Raw genomic sequence first — 16708 nt, forward strand, 5'->3', positions numbered from 1 at the left:
TTGCGTCACAGCGGCGCGATGAAGGCTGTCCCAATTCAGTTCTGCATCCTCCGAAGGCCGTATTTGAAGGCCGATTGCGTCACAGCGGCGCAACGAAGGACGTCCCAATTCAGTTCTGCATCCTCCGAAGGCCGTATTTGAAGGCCGATTGGCCGCATTTGAAGGCCGATTGCGTCACAGCGGCGCGACGAAGGACGTCCCAATTCAAAGGCTGCATCCTCCGAAGGTCGCATTTGAAGGCCGATTGCGTCACAGCGGCGCGATGAAGGCTGTCCCAATTCAGTTCTGCATCCTCCGAAGGCCGTATTCGAAGGCCGGTTGCGTCATCGCGACGTGACGAAGGCTACCCTGATTCAAAAGCGACGCCAAATGCACCCTTCGTTTCCCCGTGAAAGGAAGGATACATAAATGGACACTTAGCGGCCTATCCTACCCTATCCTACCCCATAAGTCATTGCGCGCCGGTGACGACAGCATTTATTTTATTTATTTTTTAAAGGCGGCCGAGACTAGAGTTCGGTGATGGACAGCAAATTCACATTTAAATGTAAGTATTATGTTTTCATTTACTCAAATAGCTAGCGAAACCAGAGTTAAAGTCTCTTACAAACTTCATTTTAACTCCTTCGTCATCATTGCGTGGCTTCATTTGTCAGGTAGTTTGAGGTAAAACTTGTGCTAATATTAGTTTAACGACCTATTTGTAATATTTGCACTAGTCTATCTCACTTGTGTATTATAAGAAATATCACTCACCCTATAAACCCCACAACAATAAGAAAAGCAGTTGATAAGGGAATGGGGTTTCACTTTTATGTGTTTTTGTAGTGCTGTCATGAAAGCTATGTGGTTTTAACCAAATTTGAGTAGGCCTATATAGAAATATGACTTCTTAAAGGGTTACTTCAGGATTTAGCATTAAGCTTTGTATTAGTAGAAAACCTGTAGTATTTTCGAATTACCATGCTTTCCACCCTCATATCCCCCTGATACAAGAGATTTATGTATTTTTTGTCTGGAAAAAATCCTCCGATGACGCAAAAATCGTCATTTTGCGTCATCGGAGGATTTTCTGGACAGAGGCTAAAGACTACAGCCAGTAGATGGCGTTGTTCCGCATGTTTTCAGCCCGCCCATAAGAGGTGGGATCTCACTCACAGAATGTACACAGTGTCAGCCGTCTTTCTGTGGAAGCTAAGCTAGCAGGCTCTTGTTCTGTGGAGAAAGCTCAATAGTAGGAGAAAGCTGAGTAAGTAACCATCCATCCTCCTTTTCCCGGACTTGTCCGGCGGGCGAGATCGTTCAAAATGTCCGGGATTCGGGTTTTGCTTTCTGCGGTCGCTACTCAGTGTTTACATGCACATCTTTCAATCTAACTGAATTCATTCCGATTGGTGAATCTGAATGTAGTGTTTACATGAACGCTAAACAAGTGATCGGTTGATGTGCGTTTTACCATTGCTAAGAAAAATTCCCACTCCTCCGTGAGAGATGCGAGACCCGGCGCGTCTCAGTAATGACGCCACCGGCCTCGCGCTGTTCTCCCGCGGCCGTCAGCCTCGTCCTGCCCGCCACAGTAAACATGATGAATGGCGACTGTAGAACGCAAAAGCCGAATCCCGGACATTTTGGACGATCTGTAAATCCCTCACAAACTCATCACGTAGGCTAGCTTTGTTGTTTTCAACTGCAGTGCGCACTCTTACCGGTAGGCGTGGCCTCCTAAGGCAGCGAAGCAAGTGCATTCTGGGAGTTGTTGTCTTTCATCCACATAAGCCAAAAATACATTTTCTGGCTTTTCTCAGTCTAGAAAGCTCCAAATTCAAAAATTTCTTCACATTTCTGCTACTTAAATGACCTATTTTAAATACACATTCATCTTCCCAGAGGTGAAGTATCCCTTTAAGTATTTTGTATGCATGTCTGGATGTCATATTTTGCAGTGTTAACAATGCACTTAAGATTGCACCCCTGTGTTAAGCTTTTTTAGAGCAATTCAGGAGAAAAAAAAATACAAAGTAAGAAAGTTAATACACACGTCTTTGCTGAAATGTATTGTGCTGTTGTTGTTAACAAGCCATGGTTCATTTGCTCTGCCCAGGATTGCAAGTGTCCTGGGACAGGAGAGGGTGTGAGTGGGAAACCCACTGCTGAAACTTGGCCCTGGTTTGTCCTCAGCAATTCAGAATTCAGCAGTGGGCGCCCAAGGTGAGGAGGAGCTAGCACCAGCAGCACCAGCAGCACCAGCACGAAGGCAGAGGCGAGGAGAGCACAGGAGAGGAGGGAGAGGATGGACAGGCTGTTTTCTTCTTCTTGAGAGAATGATTGAAAAATATATATTTTTTTCTATTATTCTTCTTTAACTTTTTTCACTTTTATTTTTAAAAGGAAAGAAAAAATCTGTACATTATTTTTATGCAACTTTAAATGTGTAAATAAAAGAGAATGAATTGTTCTGGTCATTGTTTATTTTTGTAATGACAGTAATTTCTACATGAAACAAATTCTTCTATACTTTTTTTTTTTTAAATAAAATTGGTAAATGAAAATCATTTGTTCCACGGGCTACATTAAAGTACTTTTCCAACTATGAACAACATACGTTAAACATATCAAAATCAAAATCAACATAAACATTTACATTTACAATACATAAAATAAGAAAAAAATGATGTAGACTTGTACTGAGCTGAGCAGGGAGACCCTGGTGGAGCCGCTGGACTGGGATGGGCTGCCCCTGGTAAAGCCTCCTGCTGGTGGGACATCATCTGAGACGGTCTCCAGAGTGTTTGAGTGCATATTTACACTATCCACTAAGTTGTCTCCCAACAGGTTTGCAGGGCTGACTCAATCGACGGCTGCCATGTCACTGAGTTTGTTTGTTTGTTTTTCAAAAAGAGTAATTTCTGAAAAAAGTACTTTTAATAACTACTAATACTGCATTGGGGGAAACTACTAAAACCTTAGTTAAGCAAAATTATATTGCATACTCTAATGTACTTAAAGTATCAAGAGTAAAACTAGAGGTGTGTATTCTGCAGGGAAAAAACACTTTGTCAAGGTTTTTATTATAGTTTTGTATTTATATTATGCTATTACTGCAATTTACTTCTGAATATTTTCAAGGTTGTTACATTATATACTTTTGTGTAGTTTAATGTAAAATCATATGTGAGGGGAAAAAAAGTACTTCAGTAGCTTACTTCACATTTGAACGTGAATACTTAACGAAATATGCAATTCCGAAAATTAAAGAAACAAAATGTAGGCCTATTGTCACAATATTAACAAATTGTTGCCAACTACAGCAGCGTCCCATATCAAAGGGCTCATCTGAAGCGCTGGACCGGTCTAGCCTACGGAGGATTGTTCTTGTCGCCTGGCAACTGTGACAGCTGCCGATGAAAAGCGCAAGAAATACTGGACTTTTTTATAATCAATTGGGTTTTATATTCAAACCGGGCTAAACCGAAAATACATGATCCGGCAGCGCCAGGACTGAAACATCCTCACCATGTCCTCCAGTAAAATATAAAACATGAATATGACAATAGCCAATTCTGGCTCCATAGCTGTTTACTCAATTAGGCTATATCAAATGAATTATCAGGATGGCAGCTGTCCTCTCGCACCGGTGCTTGGTGCCAGGAGCGGTGATCAGAAACACCTGGTTGCGCAATTAGGAAATCCTACGAAGGCTACATGGTGCGTCCTTCGAAGGATGCAGCCTTCACATTGGGACACAGCTAGTGTGATCCAACTCTGCCATGTCCTCTATCAGTAGGGTATGCAATGAACACTGTTCTCTACATTTCATTTAGACTTTTTTTCTCGAAACACAGACTTGATTCTCGAAATTTAAGGAGTTTATTCTCACGATTATTTCTAATTTTTTTTCTCAAAATTTAACGAGTTTTTTCTCAAAACACAACGACTTTATTCTCGATTTAATGAGTTTATTCTCAAGATTGTATTGACTTTTTTTCTCGAAATTTAACGAGTTTAATCTCGCATTATAATGACTTTAATCTCGAGATGGTTTTGTTTTTTTTATTATTGCTTGGCCCTAATCCTCTTCCGTACCTCGGTGAGCATGAGAGACTTCTTTCATAAACATTACAACAAATCTTACAGACCCCACACGTTTGAATGGTAGTATACATATGGCTATTTATGTTTTCACTCTACACTTTATTTTTGAATAGGTGGGCTTACATAGCAGCAAAAATAATGTTTAAAGTTAAGATTGTTGCTGTCGACTTTTGCAGCAAATATAGTCTCTTTGTTTCTTAAATTCAAGTCTATTTCAGCTTATGTACTGATTGTTAATATGGCATTTAATAACATAAATGTGAAAATATGTCAACTTGTAAAGAATATTTCCCTTCCAGTTTAATTTAGTTAAAATCCCAGGTATCTCAAATGAACTACCTCAGATTTTAAGTCATAAGAATGCTCCACTCAGGATCACATGACTATAAATCAGCTGTTTTCTTCTACCTTATTCTAACGGCCTTGTGAAAAAGCAGTAGTGCGTCTCAGATGACCACTTGTGATTCAGTGGCCCTAGACGACTCTTAATACCAGCAGATCAGTTAATACTCTTCTCATTCTCATAGAAGCTATTATTCTCACTTCCGGTGGGTCTGGTGGGGCTCGACCATTAACCCATGAGACCCCCTGAAAGCCTCAAAAGCAAAATTTGAAGGGGGTGTCAAATTTAGTAAAAAAAATACAAAATAAAATCTTTGATTGTCACCAGTGTTAATTTCGTTAACGAAAAAATGTTCGTTGATGACCTTTTTTCCCCTGACCAAGACAAGGCGATGAGAGACGACATTAACCGTCATTAAACGATAACTGTGACTATATCAACACATGCAATATCGTTGACGAAAAAAGACGAAACTGAAATGTGTTTAAAAAAAATAAGACCTTGACCAAAACCACTTATTTTTGTAGAATAAAGGAGAAGACAACACATTACAGACTGTTTTTACGAGCATTCATGCTTACGGGTGCCAGATTTCAATCATTTAAACCCCAGTCAGAGCTTTTCTGTTAAAAGAGCACGTTTTCTACCCGGTCTTTTCAGTAGTATCTGGCAGCTTTCTACACTCCTGAAGAAGCGCGGATCATTAGTGTACAGCTCTTTCTTTCAGCCAGTACATTAGGCTTACTATCACTTTAATAATTAATATTCACAAGTTCAGCTTATAGTAGCACTTGTAAATCAGCATATAGGTCCCAATATAAATATATTCTTATATATATATATTATAAATATTTTATAACTACTTTCATTAATAACATTAAGACGGTGTGTGTGTGTGTGTGTGTGTGTGTGTGTGAGGGAGCGGGTGGTTATATAAAAAAATCACTGCCTATTTAAATGTGTTTTTGATGTACTATTTAAACATTGATTTAAGTCTGCATGAAAATGTTCCCTTCCTAAAATACTTGACACCTCGGCACTTGGTTGTACAGTATCTTAAACAGCAGAGCAATTATATTCTAAATACATATTTTACTTTTTAAATGAAATGATGTATTTTTTTAATGAATGATTTAAAAAAAAATAAAAAATAAAAAATAATGATGACCTGGTAAGACTGTGTAATGTGTATTAATAAAGTAAGTCGTGTCCATTTTGATTTGATGTAGATTTTAAAGTAGGTGTGCTTGTGCTGCAGTGTGTTGTATCTACTATATGTGTCACGATCACAGACTCGGTAACCTCCCTCTCCAGCCATCAGAGGGCACCCTCGCCTGAATATTGACTTTTTCTCTACACACTACATTACCCATCATGCATCTCCCTGGACTGATTACACCATACACCTGCACTGATTACACACACCAGCCCTGAGATCTTTCTGAAGAGGCTCGACTGCAAGCCTGTAAGTCCTCTAGACACTACTCTGGTGCATTTGTCCCTGGTGCCATGCTCACAATTTAACATGTATGTGAAATGCAACACACAAATATGTTTCCAGTTTCAAAGTAAGGCTATATTTATTTATTTACTTATTCACTTATTTATTTACTTACTATGGTGAATTTTTTTTGTTTATATGTCTATTCAGTGTTTTTAATATGCTTTAAGGCAAACCATGTGCAAATTCATCCGTCAGCACCATTGCTGAGTATTTAATCCTTAAAACTGCAGAGAAAAAAAAAGATGGTCTCAAAAACGTGGTTTGAAATTGCCGGTGTTTCTTGCGTCACAAACTACCTTGTAACCAATCATGTCACGAGGGGGCGGGCTTTAGCATATCATTAACTGCTATGAAGCAGGGCAGTCTCAAGAGAAGCTCATTTGCATATTCATGGCTCTGCGTATACTAAATGAAGCAAGGGTGTAGAGTTAAACTCAAGCTATTTCAAGGCATTCAAACTTTTTCACGTGAAAAAAAACATTTAAATATGCCATTTTGATGATCAAAGATGAGTTTTAAGGGATAAGGTTATTGACTAAGCAAATACAGTAAGTTAAAGTCCTCCTATAATTGACTTTTTATATAATTATTTATTTACTTGCTTTTAGGAACTAGGAGTGTGGATCTGTGTTATGCTGTATAAGGAATTTAAAAGGCACTCAACATCAATTGTAAATACAGCAAAAGAACACTAACGCAACTTCACCCAAACATAAAGGTAAGCTGTGTGTGACTTTTATCTGCTTTTGCATATCTCGTGACATCTTATTGATTATAACTCTTCCTCCCTCTTAAAGGTGATGAGACTCACTGCCACTGTCGGCTTTTGGGCACGCCACGAGAAGATCGTAGTCATCGACCAGTCCGTTGCTTTTGTTGGGGGAATTGACCTGGCGTTTGGCCGCTGGGATGACTGAGGACTGACTGACAGACCTGGGAAGTGTAAGGAGGACTTGTCTTCCAACAAGAGGTGCATACATTTTTGGTCAAGTTGTTGTATTGACAATGCAAGAGTCAAGCACTCTGTAAAGTCTACTCCAGCACATCCCATAAATATTCAATGAATTTAAGGTGTGGATTCAGTGGTGCCAATTCATGTTTGAAAGTGATTCTTCAAGCTTTCTTCAATTTGAGCATTTGTCATCCTGGAATATGGCCATGATGTGTCTTTCTACATAGTTGTTTAAGATATGAAAAGCTCCACACTCCATCAGTTAGGGTTAGAAGAACTGTTGGCAAACATCAGTGAGTGCCCCATCGTTTCCTTGGGTTAGCTCTCTCGGTTTGTTCTCCCTGCCACAGAAGGTTTGTCATCATGTACGTATTTCAGCTTATACAGTAGGGTTTAAAAATATAAGCATCAATCTTTTATTTTAAACCTAAATGCATAAAACAATATTATTTTTGTCTATATTTAAACTCTTTATGAACTTTTGTTTTAATTCAGACACTATTTTTTTATATTAACCTTTTGTATTTATATTTTCTAGCCTTCATTCTCTTACATATTTTGTTTATTTGTGTAGTTTGCCTTTGGTTTCTCTCCTCATGGAGAAATTGAGTATTTTTGTATTGTACCTGAGTAACATGAAAGTAACTAATTTATTACAAAAGATCTTGTGTTTTGATGAGTTTTGTGTGTCTTGTGTGTGCAGAGAGAGGCTCAGTGCACAGTGTTCAGACAGGAGTGGGAGAGGAGGAGGGAAACACACACTTCTGGTGAGGAAAAGACTACTGCAACTTCTTCCTCAGAGACTGGGTTCAGCTAGACAAGCCTTTGATGGTGAGCCACACATTTACTGCTGCCGGCTTTTGTTTTCTCAACTTCATTGATCATTAATCTGGGTTATCCAAGGTTAACTGTTATTAAACGCAGTTCTTTCAATGCATTTCAGATGTTTACGATCTTGCTTTTTAACACTGTGCTCGACTATAGATGTTATTGACAGGCACACAGCCCCCAGAATGCCCTGGCGTGACATCTCCTCAGTGGTGCATGGGAAATCAGCCAGGCATGTGGCGTGGCACTTTATACAACGCTGGGACTTCTCCATGGTGAGAGATCTACCACCCCTGTGCTTAGGCCATGACCTTCTTGACAGGCTTCTGGATTCCCTTGGTGAACTTCCTCAATATAACTTTAAGCTCTGACATTTGATGACGCATTATTCGGTTCTGTCACAAAGACTTTTTGCTCATTTAGGAAATGAAGCCGAAGTACAGATCATCCTCCTACCCATATCTAGAGCTCAAACCTCACAGCACAGGCAATGATCTGAAGTACCAAGTGCCAGACTGTGTCCAGACTAAAGTCCAGGTGAGAAAGCATCATTTACTGTACATGTAACTAAGAGCATTGACGCCAGGAACATTATGGGTTTGATTTCCAGTGAACACGCATATGCCTGCTGATAAAAAAGAAAATGGATGCCTTGAATGAACACTAAGTAAGTTTGCCATAAATGGCCATCAAAATGCCCATAAATGTAAATGGTCTCTTAGGTTCTGCGGGAATCGAGCTCCATGAGTCCAGTCATAATGCCTATATTCAGGCCATTGCCAAGAGCAAGCACTTCATCTACATGGAGGTACACAATCTCCCTTTCACGCTGTCCGTTATAGCATTTACTTTATATTATATATATTAGAACTAGTTTCTTTATTCATTTATTAAAAGACCATCACAGTTTATGCAATCAAAGCAAAGTAGTGACAAAATGATGACCAATTAGTGGAGTGAGTTTTGTCGTTCTTTTGAAGTGGAGGCCCACTGTCTAAAGTTCATGACACAAATAATGTAGGCTATGATTACAGAAATGTGCCATTATTTGCCCAAGTCGCGGCCTAACATTAGTTAAATCTGCAACAATCAAATTGAATCGCAGAGTATTAAAATAAATCTTGTTTTCTTGTCTGTGATGATTTGTCTTGATATGATTAAGTGAGTCATGATCTGTGTGCGATTCCTTATAGCAAACCCGCAGTCAAGCACAGTGTCTTCATAGTTATGTTACAGCTCAGAATAGTTTACCAGGATTTGTTTTGATAATTTTGTCAAATATTAAAAAAAATTGTATATATTTTATAATTTTATTTTAAACTGCTTTATTTTTAGTGTCATCAGCATAAGCAAAGTCTAGTTATTGTTTATTCTTTTACTTGTCTATTTTACATTCAAAAACATTTTTTTCCCAGGCTCTGCCAACATCAATGACCGCAGCATGTTGGGAAGAGGGACAGCGAGGTAGCTGTGATTTGAGGACTCTGAAACAACGGCATCAGTGATGGGCGGTCAAGAGTACCAGGCTGGCCAGTTTGCTCTGCGGCTCAGACTGGAGTGCTTCAAGTAAGATATGATGGAAAGTTAACCATCCTAGTGTTACCAACACAACTGGAATCACAGCTAAAAGTCTTTGTCTTCCCATAAACCAGAACCATTCTGGGTGCCTTTACTGGTCAGTGACCCCATCAGTGACGGACTCTACAGAGATGAGCATTTCGGCTCGGGACACCACCATCTACGAGCAGGTGCGTTTGATTCCTTGAGTCGTTCTCCACTCGCTCCTGGGCATGTAATGGAATTAATGATGGCTACTTTCCATCTTCCTAAAAAAAAAGAATACAGTGCTTACAATTTTATCAAAATACAATTTTGATGTGGTGGCGTTGCAGGTTTTCCGCTGTCTGCCATCCAGTCTGGTGAGAAACAATCAGGAGCTCTTGAGTTTCCGGTCCGAACCAGGTCTCGATAAAAAGGAGCCTGTCAAAGCTCAGAAGCTACTGAAGAAGATTAATGGCTTCCTGGTCCAGTCTTCCAGACTTCCTCTGTGAGGAGAACCCCATAGAATTCATGGTGCCCACTAAGGTCTTCACCTAATGGCACCAAATCAGGTAAGGCTTGAGAGACCAGAGGCTTTAGAGAACTCCGAGTTTCATTTTCACTCGCATTCAGATTGTCCGATATGAATTTTCCAAGTCTCGCTCCCATTAAAGGCAGGGTAGGTAGGATTTATTAAAAATTAAAGATCCAAATTTGTTAAAACTTTCTATATATATCAATACATAATTAAAATGTAAGAACTCTGAAAAAAAGAGTATAAAAATCAAGTGACTCTAGACCGTTTAATCTGTATTAAACACAGCTCATTATTTCGATTCGGGACGAATCAAAGGATTGGCTTAGGCGACTGTCACTCTCTCGCAACCATGGCAACCACCCTTTTGCCACACAGCACCTGCCCACTTGCACGCGACCGTTTGATTTGAGGAGTGCGAGAGGCACGGAACCTGATCACACCTCCGTCCAGTAGATGGCGGTAATGCACTATGTTTGCAAGCTGCCAATAAAATCTATCGAAGAAGAAGAAGAAGAAGGCACTGAACCTAGGAATACCAAAACAATGGCAGAGAAAGAGCAATCTAAATTTACAGTACCGGCATATGCAGTTAGTGAAGGCAAACCAGGCAAAAAAATGCCCCTTCCCCTCCGCTTGTCTCAGGTAAATAATGCGTCCTCTAGCTCAGCGGTCGGAGTCGCGCGTTCATGTGTTTTGGGGGCGTGGCTTTGGAAGAAGCACAGAAATGAGGGGGTGGAGTGAATGGAAATAATGAGATGTCTTTAAAACAGTCGTGAGAGGTCTACAGACACTCGATTTTGATACTTTCTTTTTCAGAGTACTTACATTTTAATTATGTATTGATATGTACATAAAGTTTAAACAAATTTGAAAAATAAAATTTTTAGACCATTTCTACCTACCCTGCCTTTAACTCTAATCTGGGTAGTGTCATTTTCTTTAATGGAGTAACTTTAGTTTTGGAAGCGATCAGACTGGTTTTAGGGGTTCAAGCACGAAGTGCTGAACACCTATTGTAATTGTTAGGATTTTTAGGGGTTCAAGCTTACGGTTGCCAGATTTCAATAATTTAAACCCCAGTCAGAGCTTTTCTGTTAAAAGAGCACTTTTCTACCCGGTCTTTTCAATAGTATCTGGCAACCATATGCGTGCGTGCGCTTTCTACACTTCTGAAGAAGCGCGGATGATCTGAAAACACAGACGAGTAAGCTGGAGTTACGCGATCTTCATTTAAGGCCCTGTTCCAAATGGCGCACGTCATGAGGACTTTCGGTCTCGTGGACTTAAATTGCGCGTGCTCGCCGAGTCCGTCCCATTCAGCATTTTAATGCTCTGAAGTGTGCTCAGCAGCGCCCCGTTTGTACCCTTGAAGCGGTCTTCTGCATAGATGCAGACGCCACACACTTTAACTACCCAGGAATCCTTGCGAAAAGGCCAACGGATGGGAGGAGATTTCGCTCACGGATAATTGTTGACATGGCTGAGAAGAAAATATTACGGTTTTTATGACCTAGATGTACATTTTACCAGTTGTTACCCAGTTTATACAAACATTATGGTCATCGACCAGTGGTTGATGTCTCAAACATAATAATAGCGCGTTGAATAATATGATCGCGTTATGATTCCTTAAAGGGATACTTCAGGATTTAGCATTAAGCTTTGTATTAGTAGAAAACCTGTAGTATTTTCGAATTACCGTGCTTCCCACCCTCATATCCCCCTGAGAGGAGAGATGTATTTTTTGTCTGGAAAAAATGTTCTGGCCAGAGGCTAAAGACTACAGCCAGTAGATGGCGTTGTTCCGCATGTTTTCAGCCCGCCCATAGAGGGTGGGATCTCACTCACAGAATGTACACACAATCAGCTGTCTTTCTGTGGAAGCTAAGCTAGCAGGCTCTTGTTCTGTGGAGAAAGCTGAATAGTAGGAGAAAGCTGAGTAAGTAACCATCCTCCTTTTCCCGGACATGTCCGGCGGGCGAGGATCGTTCAAAATGTCCGGGATTCAGCTTTTGCTTTCTGCGGTCGCCATTCATTGTTTACATGCACACCTCATGTTTCAATCTAACTGAATTCATTCCGATCGGTGAATCTGAATGTAGTGTTTACATGAACGCTAAACAAGTGATCGGTTGATGTGCGTTTTAACATTGCTAAGAAAATTCCAGCACCTCCGTTGCGAGACCGGCGCGTCTCAGTAATCACGCCACCGGCCTCGCGCTGTTCTCCCGCGGCCGTCAGCCTCGTCCTGCTCACCACAGTAAACATAATGAATGGCGACAAAATACATTTTCTGGCTTTTCTCAGTCTAGAAAGCTCCAAATTAAAAAATTTCTTCACATTTCTTCTACATAAATGACCTATTTTAAATACACATTCATCTTCCCAGAGGTGAAGTATCCCTGTAAATAAATAGAAGCGAATGTCAGGGCTTTACTGAGTCGTATGTAAACGTAGTATTTATATTTAAACCTGTAAATTCATCTGAAACTCGCGCACGTATTCATTATGTATTAAAATTGTAATCTTAGTTCAAATGGAACATTATGTATTATTACAGCTCTATACATTATTTAAATAAGCATGTATGTATTGTCTAATGCCCAGGTGGCATAAGCAAAAGCAGGCTGTGTAGTTGACATGGAGATGAGATTTGGGAAAAGAAAAGAAACCTGTTCTCGATGCTAAATAGTATAATATCTGTAAGGTATTTGTGATATTTATCTAATAAAGGGACTGATGAGATGACCATACGGAGACGAATAAACCGAAAGGAGAGGGATAAGGCTTTCACAGGCATGAGGAACGCATCCACTCAAGGGTTTGAGTAAGTGTGAATTGTGTTCATCACTTCTGGAATTGTATGGTATTGAACACCGTTTACACATTTATTTTATATGTTATGGAGATGATTAAGGATATGGGACTGCAAGCCCAACTCAATCCCCAGCAAGCCAAAAAAAAAAAAAAAGGGAAAACCCTAAAAGAAAATATAAGGTATTTTCAATACACCCACTACAAACACAACTATGTAATTGTTACAGATTTGAGGCCAAAATATTCGAGTTTAAGCTGTACTATTTACAGAGAAATTTTTTCTATAAACATATTTGTTAATATTAATATTAATACTGCTGTAGGATTTGTGCCTGCCCAAACAGGATCGGGAACAGATGAAGGGGAGGTGACGGCAGCATCATGGCCAAATACTTCTGAGTTATTGTTCATGTTACTGTTGTACTGGGTTTTATATATATTAAACAAACGTTCTTGAGAATTATAATTTGCTTTTATTGTGTCCACCTTACTTTTTAAAAAGCAGAACAATATTTATATATATCCTTGGTGAGGTTCGAAACTATTCTACATGTAATGGTACAGACACATTTATTTAAGTAAATGACTGCCCGTCTTTTAGCACATTTTGTGGCAAGTTTGGTTTAAAGGTTTGATAGTCCCCTGTTCTATAATCAGCTGTTTGGATGATGATAATTCACATATAAGAACAGCTATAACTGCATTAGATGCGTAATAACACTGACCGTGTCACTGAATTGTGTAATTTATTTAGGTAACTTAAAATCAAGGAACTGGGAACTGTATAAAAATGTATTAAATTCTTTACAAAAATAAGAAACCTTACAAATAATAAAGTGAAACAAATGTAACTGCCACCAAATAAAGAATAAAATTATACAATTTTATACAGTGCACAATATTAAATGTTTTAACATGTCCAATACAAACTGAGGTAGATGTACACAGTTTTCTTTTTCAACGATTCAAAGGCAATAATCAAAAGGCACTTCAAGATAACACAATTACAGTCATTGTAAAACAAATCACTTTTTTTTTTGCTCAGTCACCGAGTGTCACCAGTTACAATAAAGTTCTTCAGTTTAAGTTCAATAAAAAAAAAATTACATTAAAAAAATTACTTGCATGTATACAAAATATTTTCTTTCAACAATACTATTCAAAAGATTTAACCCCATATAAAAACCACAACTCAAATTAAATAAACTCTCCAACAAGAACATGAAAGAATAGCATCTGTTCTGCTCAATCCCAGAGTGTAATCGTGGTCCATCAGTGGAGGCTGGACACCAACAGGAGCAGACACCCGTGCAGCCAGCCTGTCCCTGAACTGGACTCCAGACCGATCCACAAACACTGCTGCATCAGGAGAAGGTCAGCATCCTCAGGCTCAAGCACATCACCATGCGATAAACAGACATCATGCAGGAATGCACATTGATACATCAGTGCACTACATCAGTGCAGAAGCCCACTTTCACCTCTGAAGCTGAGAACAATGTTCTCCTCCATCTTGCTTTCATCATTCAGAAAGCTGGTTCAATAATTGTGCGGCCTCATGAATGGCACCGGTTGAACCTCTCCTGCACTGGTCCTTGTAAGGGCATCTTAAAGGGTGTGACGACGCAAATGGGCGTATCAATACATGGATACCCACCATCACCAAGAAGAAAATAACCAGGTGGAGGATACTCAGCATTGTAGTAAACTGGACTGTTTTTAAAAAACGTGTGTCATGAACAGCAAGAAAATATTCAGAAAACGCCCTGTTGAATCACAAACAGCCTGCAGTTGCATGCTATAAAACTGTTTGTAATTAAAATAATCCTCTTTATTGCATCCTGGTGTGGCAGCCATCAGTTGCTCCAACTCCATAAAGTTGGCCTGGGAGAGGATAATGACCCTGCCTGCTGCCACTACATTCTTTATTTGACAGGCAGTTTTCTGCACACAGTAGATTTTGGAATAGAAAATATCCGTGATGTAACTCTGTAGGACAATGCGTGTGCAAGCCGGTTCACAAAAACAAGCACTTCCAAGTGCTGTCCCCATCCATGGTCCTGCTGTCGCTTGTGAAAAAAAAGTGCACTTTAGTGTACTTTTATAAAGTGTACTTATTATACAAATAAAATACTTTAAATGTATACACTTAAGTGTGACTTAAATGCAATGTTTTCGGTGTTTTCATATTAAGTTGGACACTTAAGTGGGACTTTAATACAACTTTATATTTACTTTCATAATTGCTTCTAGTGTCTTTCAAATTGATTTAAAGTGCACTGCTCAATGCACTGACAAGCAATTAATGTGAACTAAAATGTACTTTAATGTCAGTTAACAATATACTTAACCCTTAATCACTGTTTGGGGTCACACTGACCCCACTGGACTTTTCCTTCATTTTTTAAAAGTGTTACCTTCATCTCAGGGGCATGAAACTCTGACTTTTACTAAATAATCTATCTAAACATGCACAAAAAAACTGGGCTTGATTTGGTTGTTCTAAAGGAGTGTAAAAAAATACCGTTTAAGGTGTTTGGGGTCAAAATGACCCCACATTGAAAATGAATGGGAAAGTGAAAAAAATGACTTTTTTAAATTTTGTTTGTCAAAAAAATAAAAGTAAATCCATTATAAATCTGAAAATTTCTACAAATAAATCAAGGTCTGGCCCTAGAGCATAAACCCAAAGTGGAACGAACTTTCTATCTCACACACACACACACACACACACACACACACACACACACACACACACACACACACACACACACACGTATGTCACTGCAACAGAGAGCATTTTTATAGAAATTGGCAAATAAAATCAACTAAACTGGCATAAATCTGAAAAATGTCACATATGCAACATGGAACAAGCTTGTCCCGCAAGTTTTTCCACAAACCAGCAGATGTCAGTATTCTATCCCTAACACATAGAGCAATGTCCAAAAACTATTTAGATTTAATTAAGATCATCATTTAAGTGATTTTTTCTTTAAAAACTCATTTTTCATGAGCCAATTTTGGCCTAGTTATGTAATTGTGCAGTAAATAGTTAAACTTCAAAATTTACACAAAAACACAGCATAAATGTATAGTTGAGAAGTAAAAAAAAAATGTATATACATAGTTTTCCATATAAAAATGTTTATATTTCCTTATGCAATCGCTCTTTAAAAGTTTAAGTGTTATCTTTTTTAACAGTGATTAAGGGTTAAGTGTGAATTAAATGTAATGTTTTCACCGCTTAAGTGCATTTTATTTGTATTTAATTTCAAATGTATCACAAATTAAGTTCATATTAAATGCAGTTAGTTGAACTTTTGAATGCTTTTTTTAAACATAACCGGGACTTTAATACATATTTAATAAGTACTTTCATAATTGCAAAAAGTGCATTTAAAATATAGTTAAAGTGTAGTTTAATGAACTGACAAGCAATTAATGTGAAATAAAATATACTTTAATGTCAGTTAACAATACACTTAAATGTGAATTAAGTGTAATGTTTTCAACGAACGTATTGCATATGTGTAATTGATTTCAAATGTATCAAAGATTAAGCTCAAATTAAATGCAATTAGTTGAAATTAAGAGTGATTTTTTGGAACAACTTAAGTGGGACTTTAATACATTTTTATATGAACTTTGAAATATGATAAAAGTGTACTTCCAAATATACTGACAAGCAATTAATGTGAACTAAAATATACTTTAATGTAACAGGGTTTTTCCTACATTGAAAATTTTTTTGCGCCCACCAAAGCCTTATTTGATCTGTAATTGGGTTTTGTGAGTGAAGCTGGCTCCTGACGGAGAGAACGATCACAGCGCCCCACCCCCGCGCAGGCACTCTCCGTCTTCAGTTCTGTCTTTGCTCTCTCCCTCGCATCAAAATCAACTGATCCTAAAGGTCGGAAGACCGAATCCATGAGAATATTTTTGCTGAATTAGCGCTGGGTGTGAAAGTTGCCTTATCTTCTCTTACAACTTGTGACAAGCATTCCGCACATGCAGCTGACATCACTTTAAATAAACGCCAAAAAATAAATAAAAATCTATCCAGTTTGAAGTGGTTTTTTTTGTGTGTGTGTT

The sequence above is a fragment of the Rutilus rutilus genome, assembly GCF_951802725.1.
Source record: "Rutilus rutilus genome assembly, chromosome: 8".
Classification (NCBI taxonomy): domain Eukaryota; kingdom Metazoa; phylum Chordata; class Actinopteri; order Cypriniformes; family Leuciscidae; genus Rutilus; species Rutilus rutilus.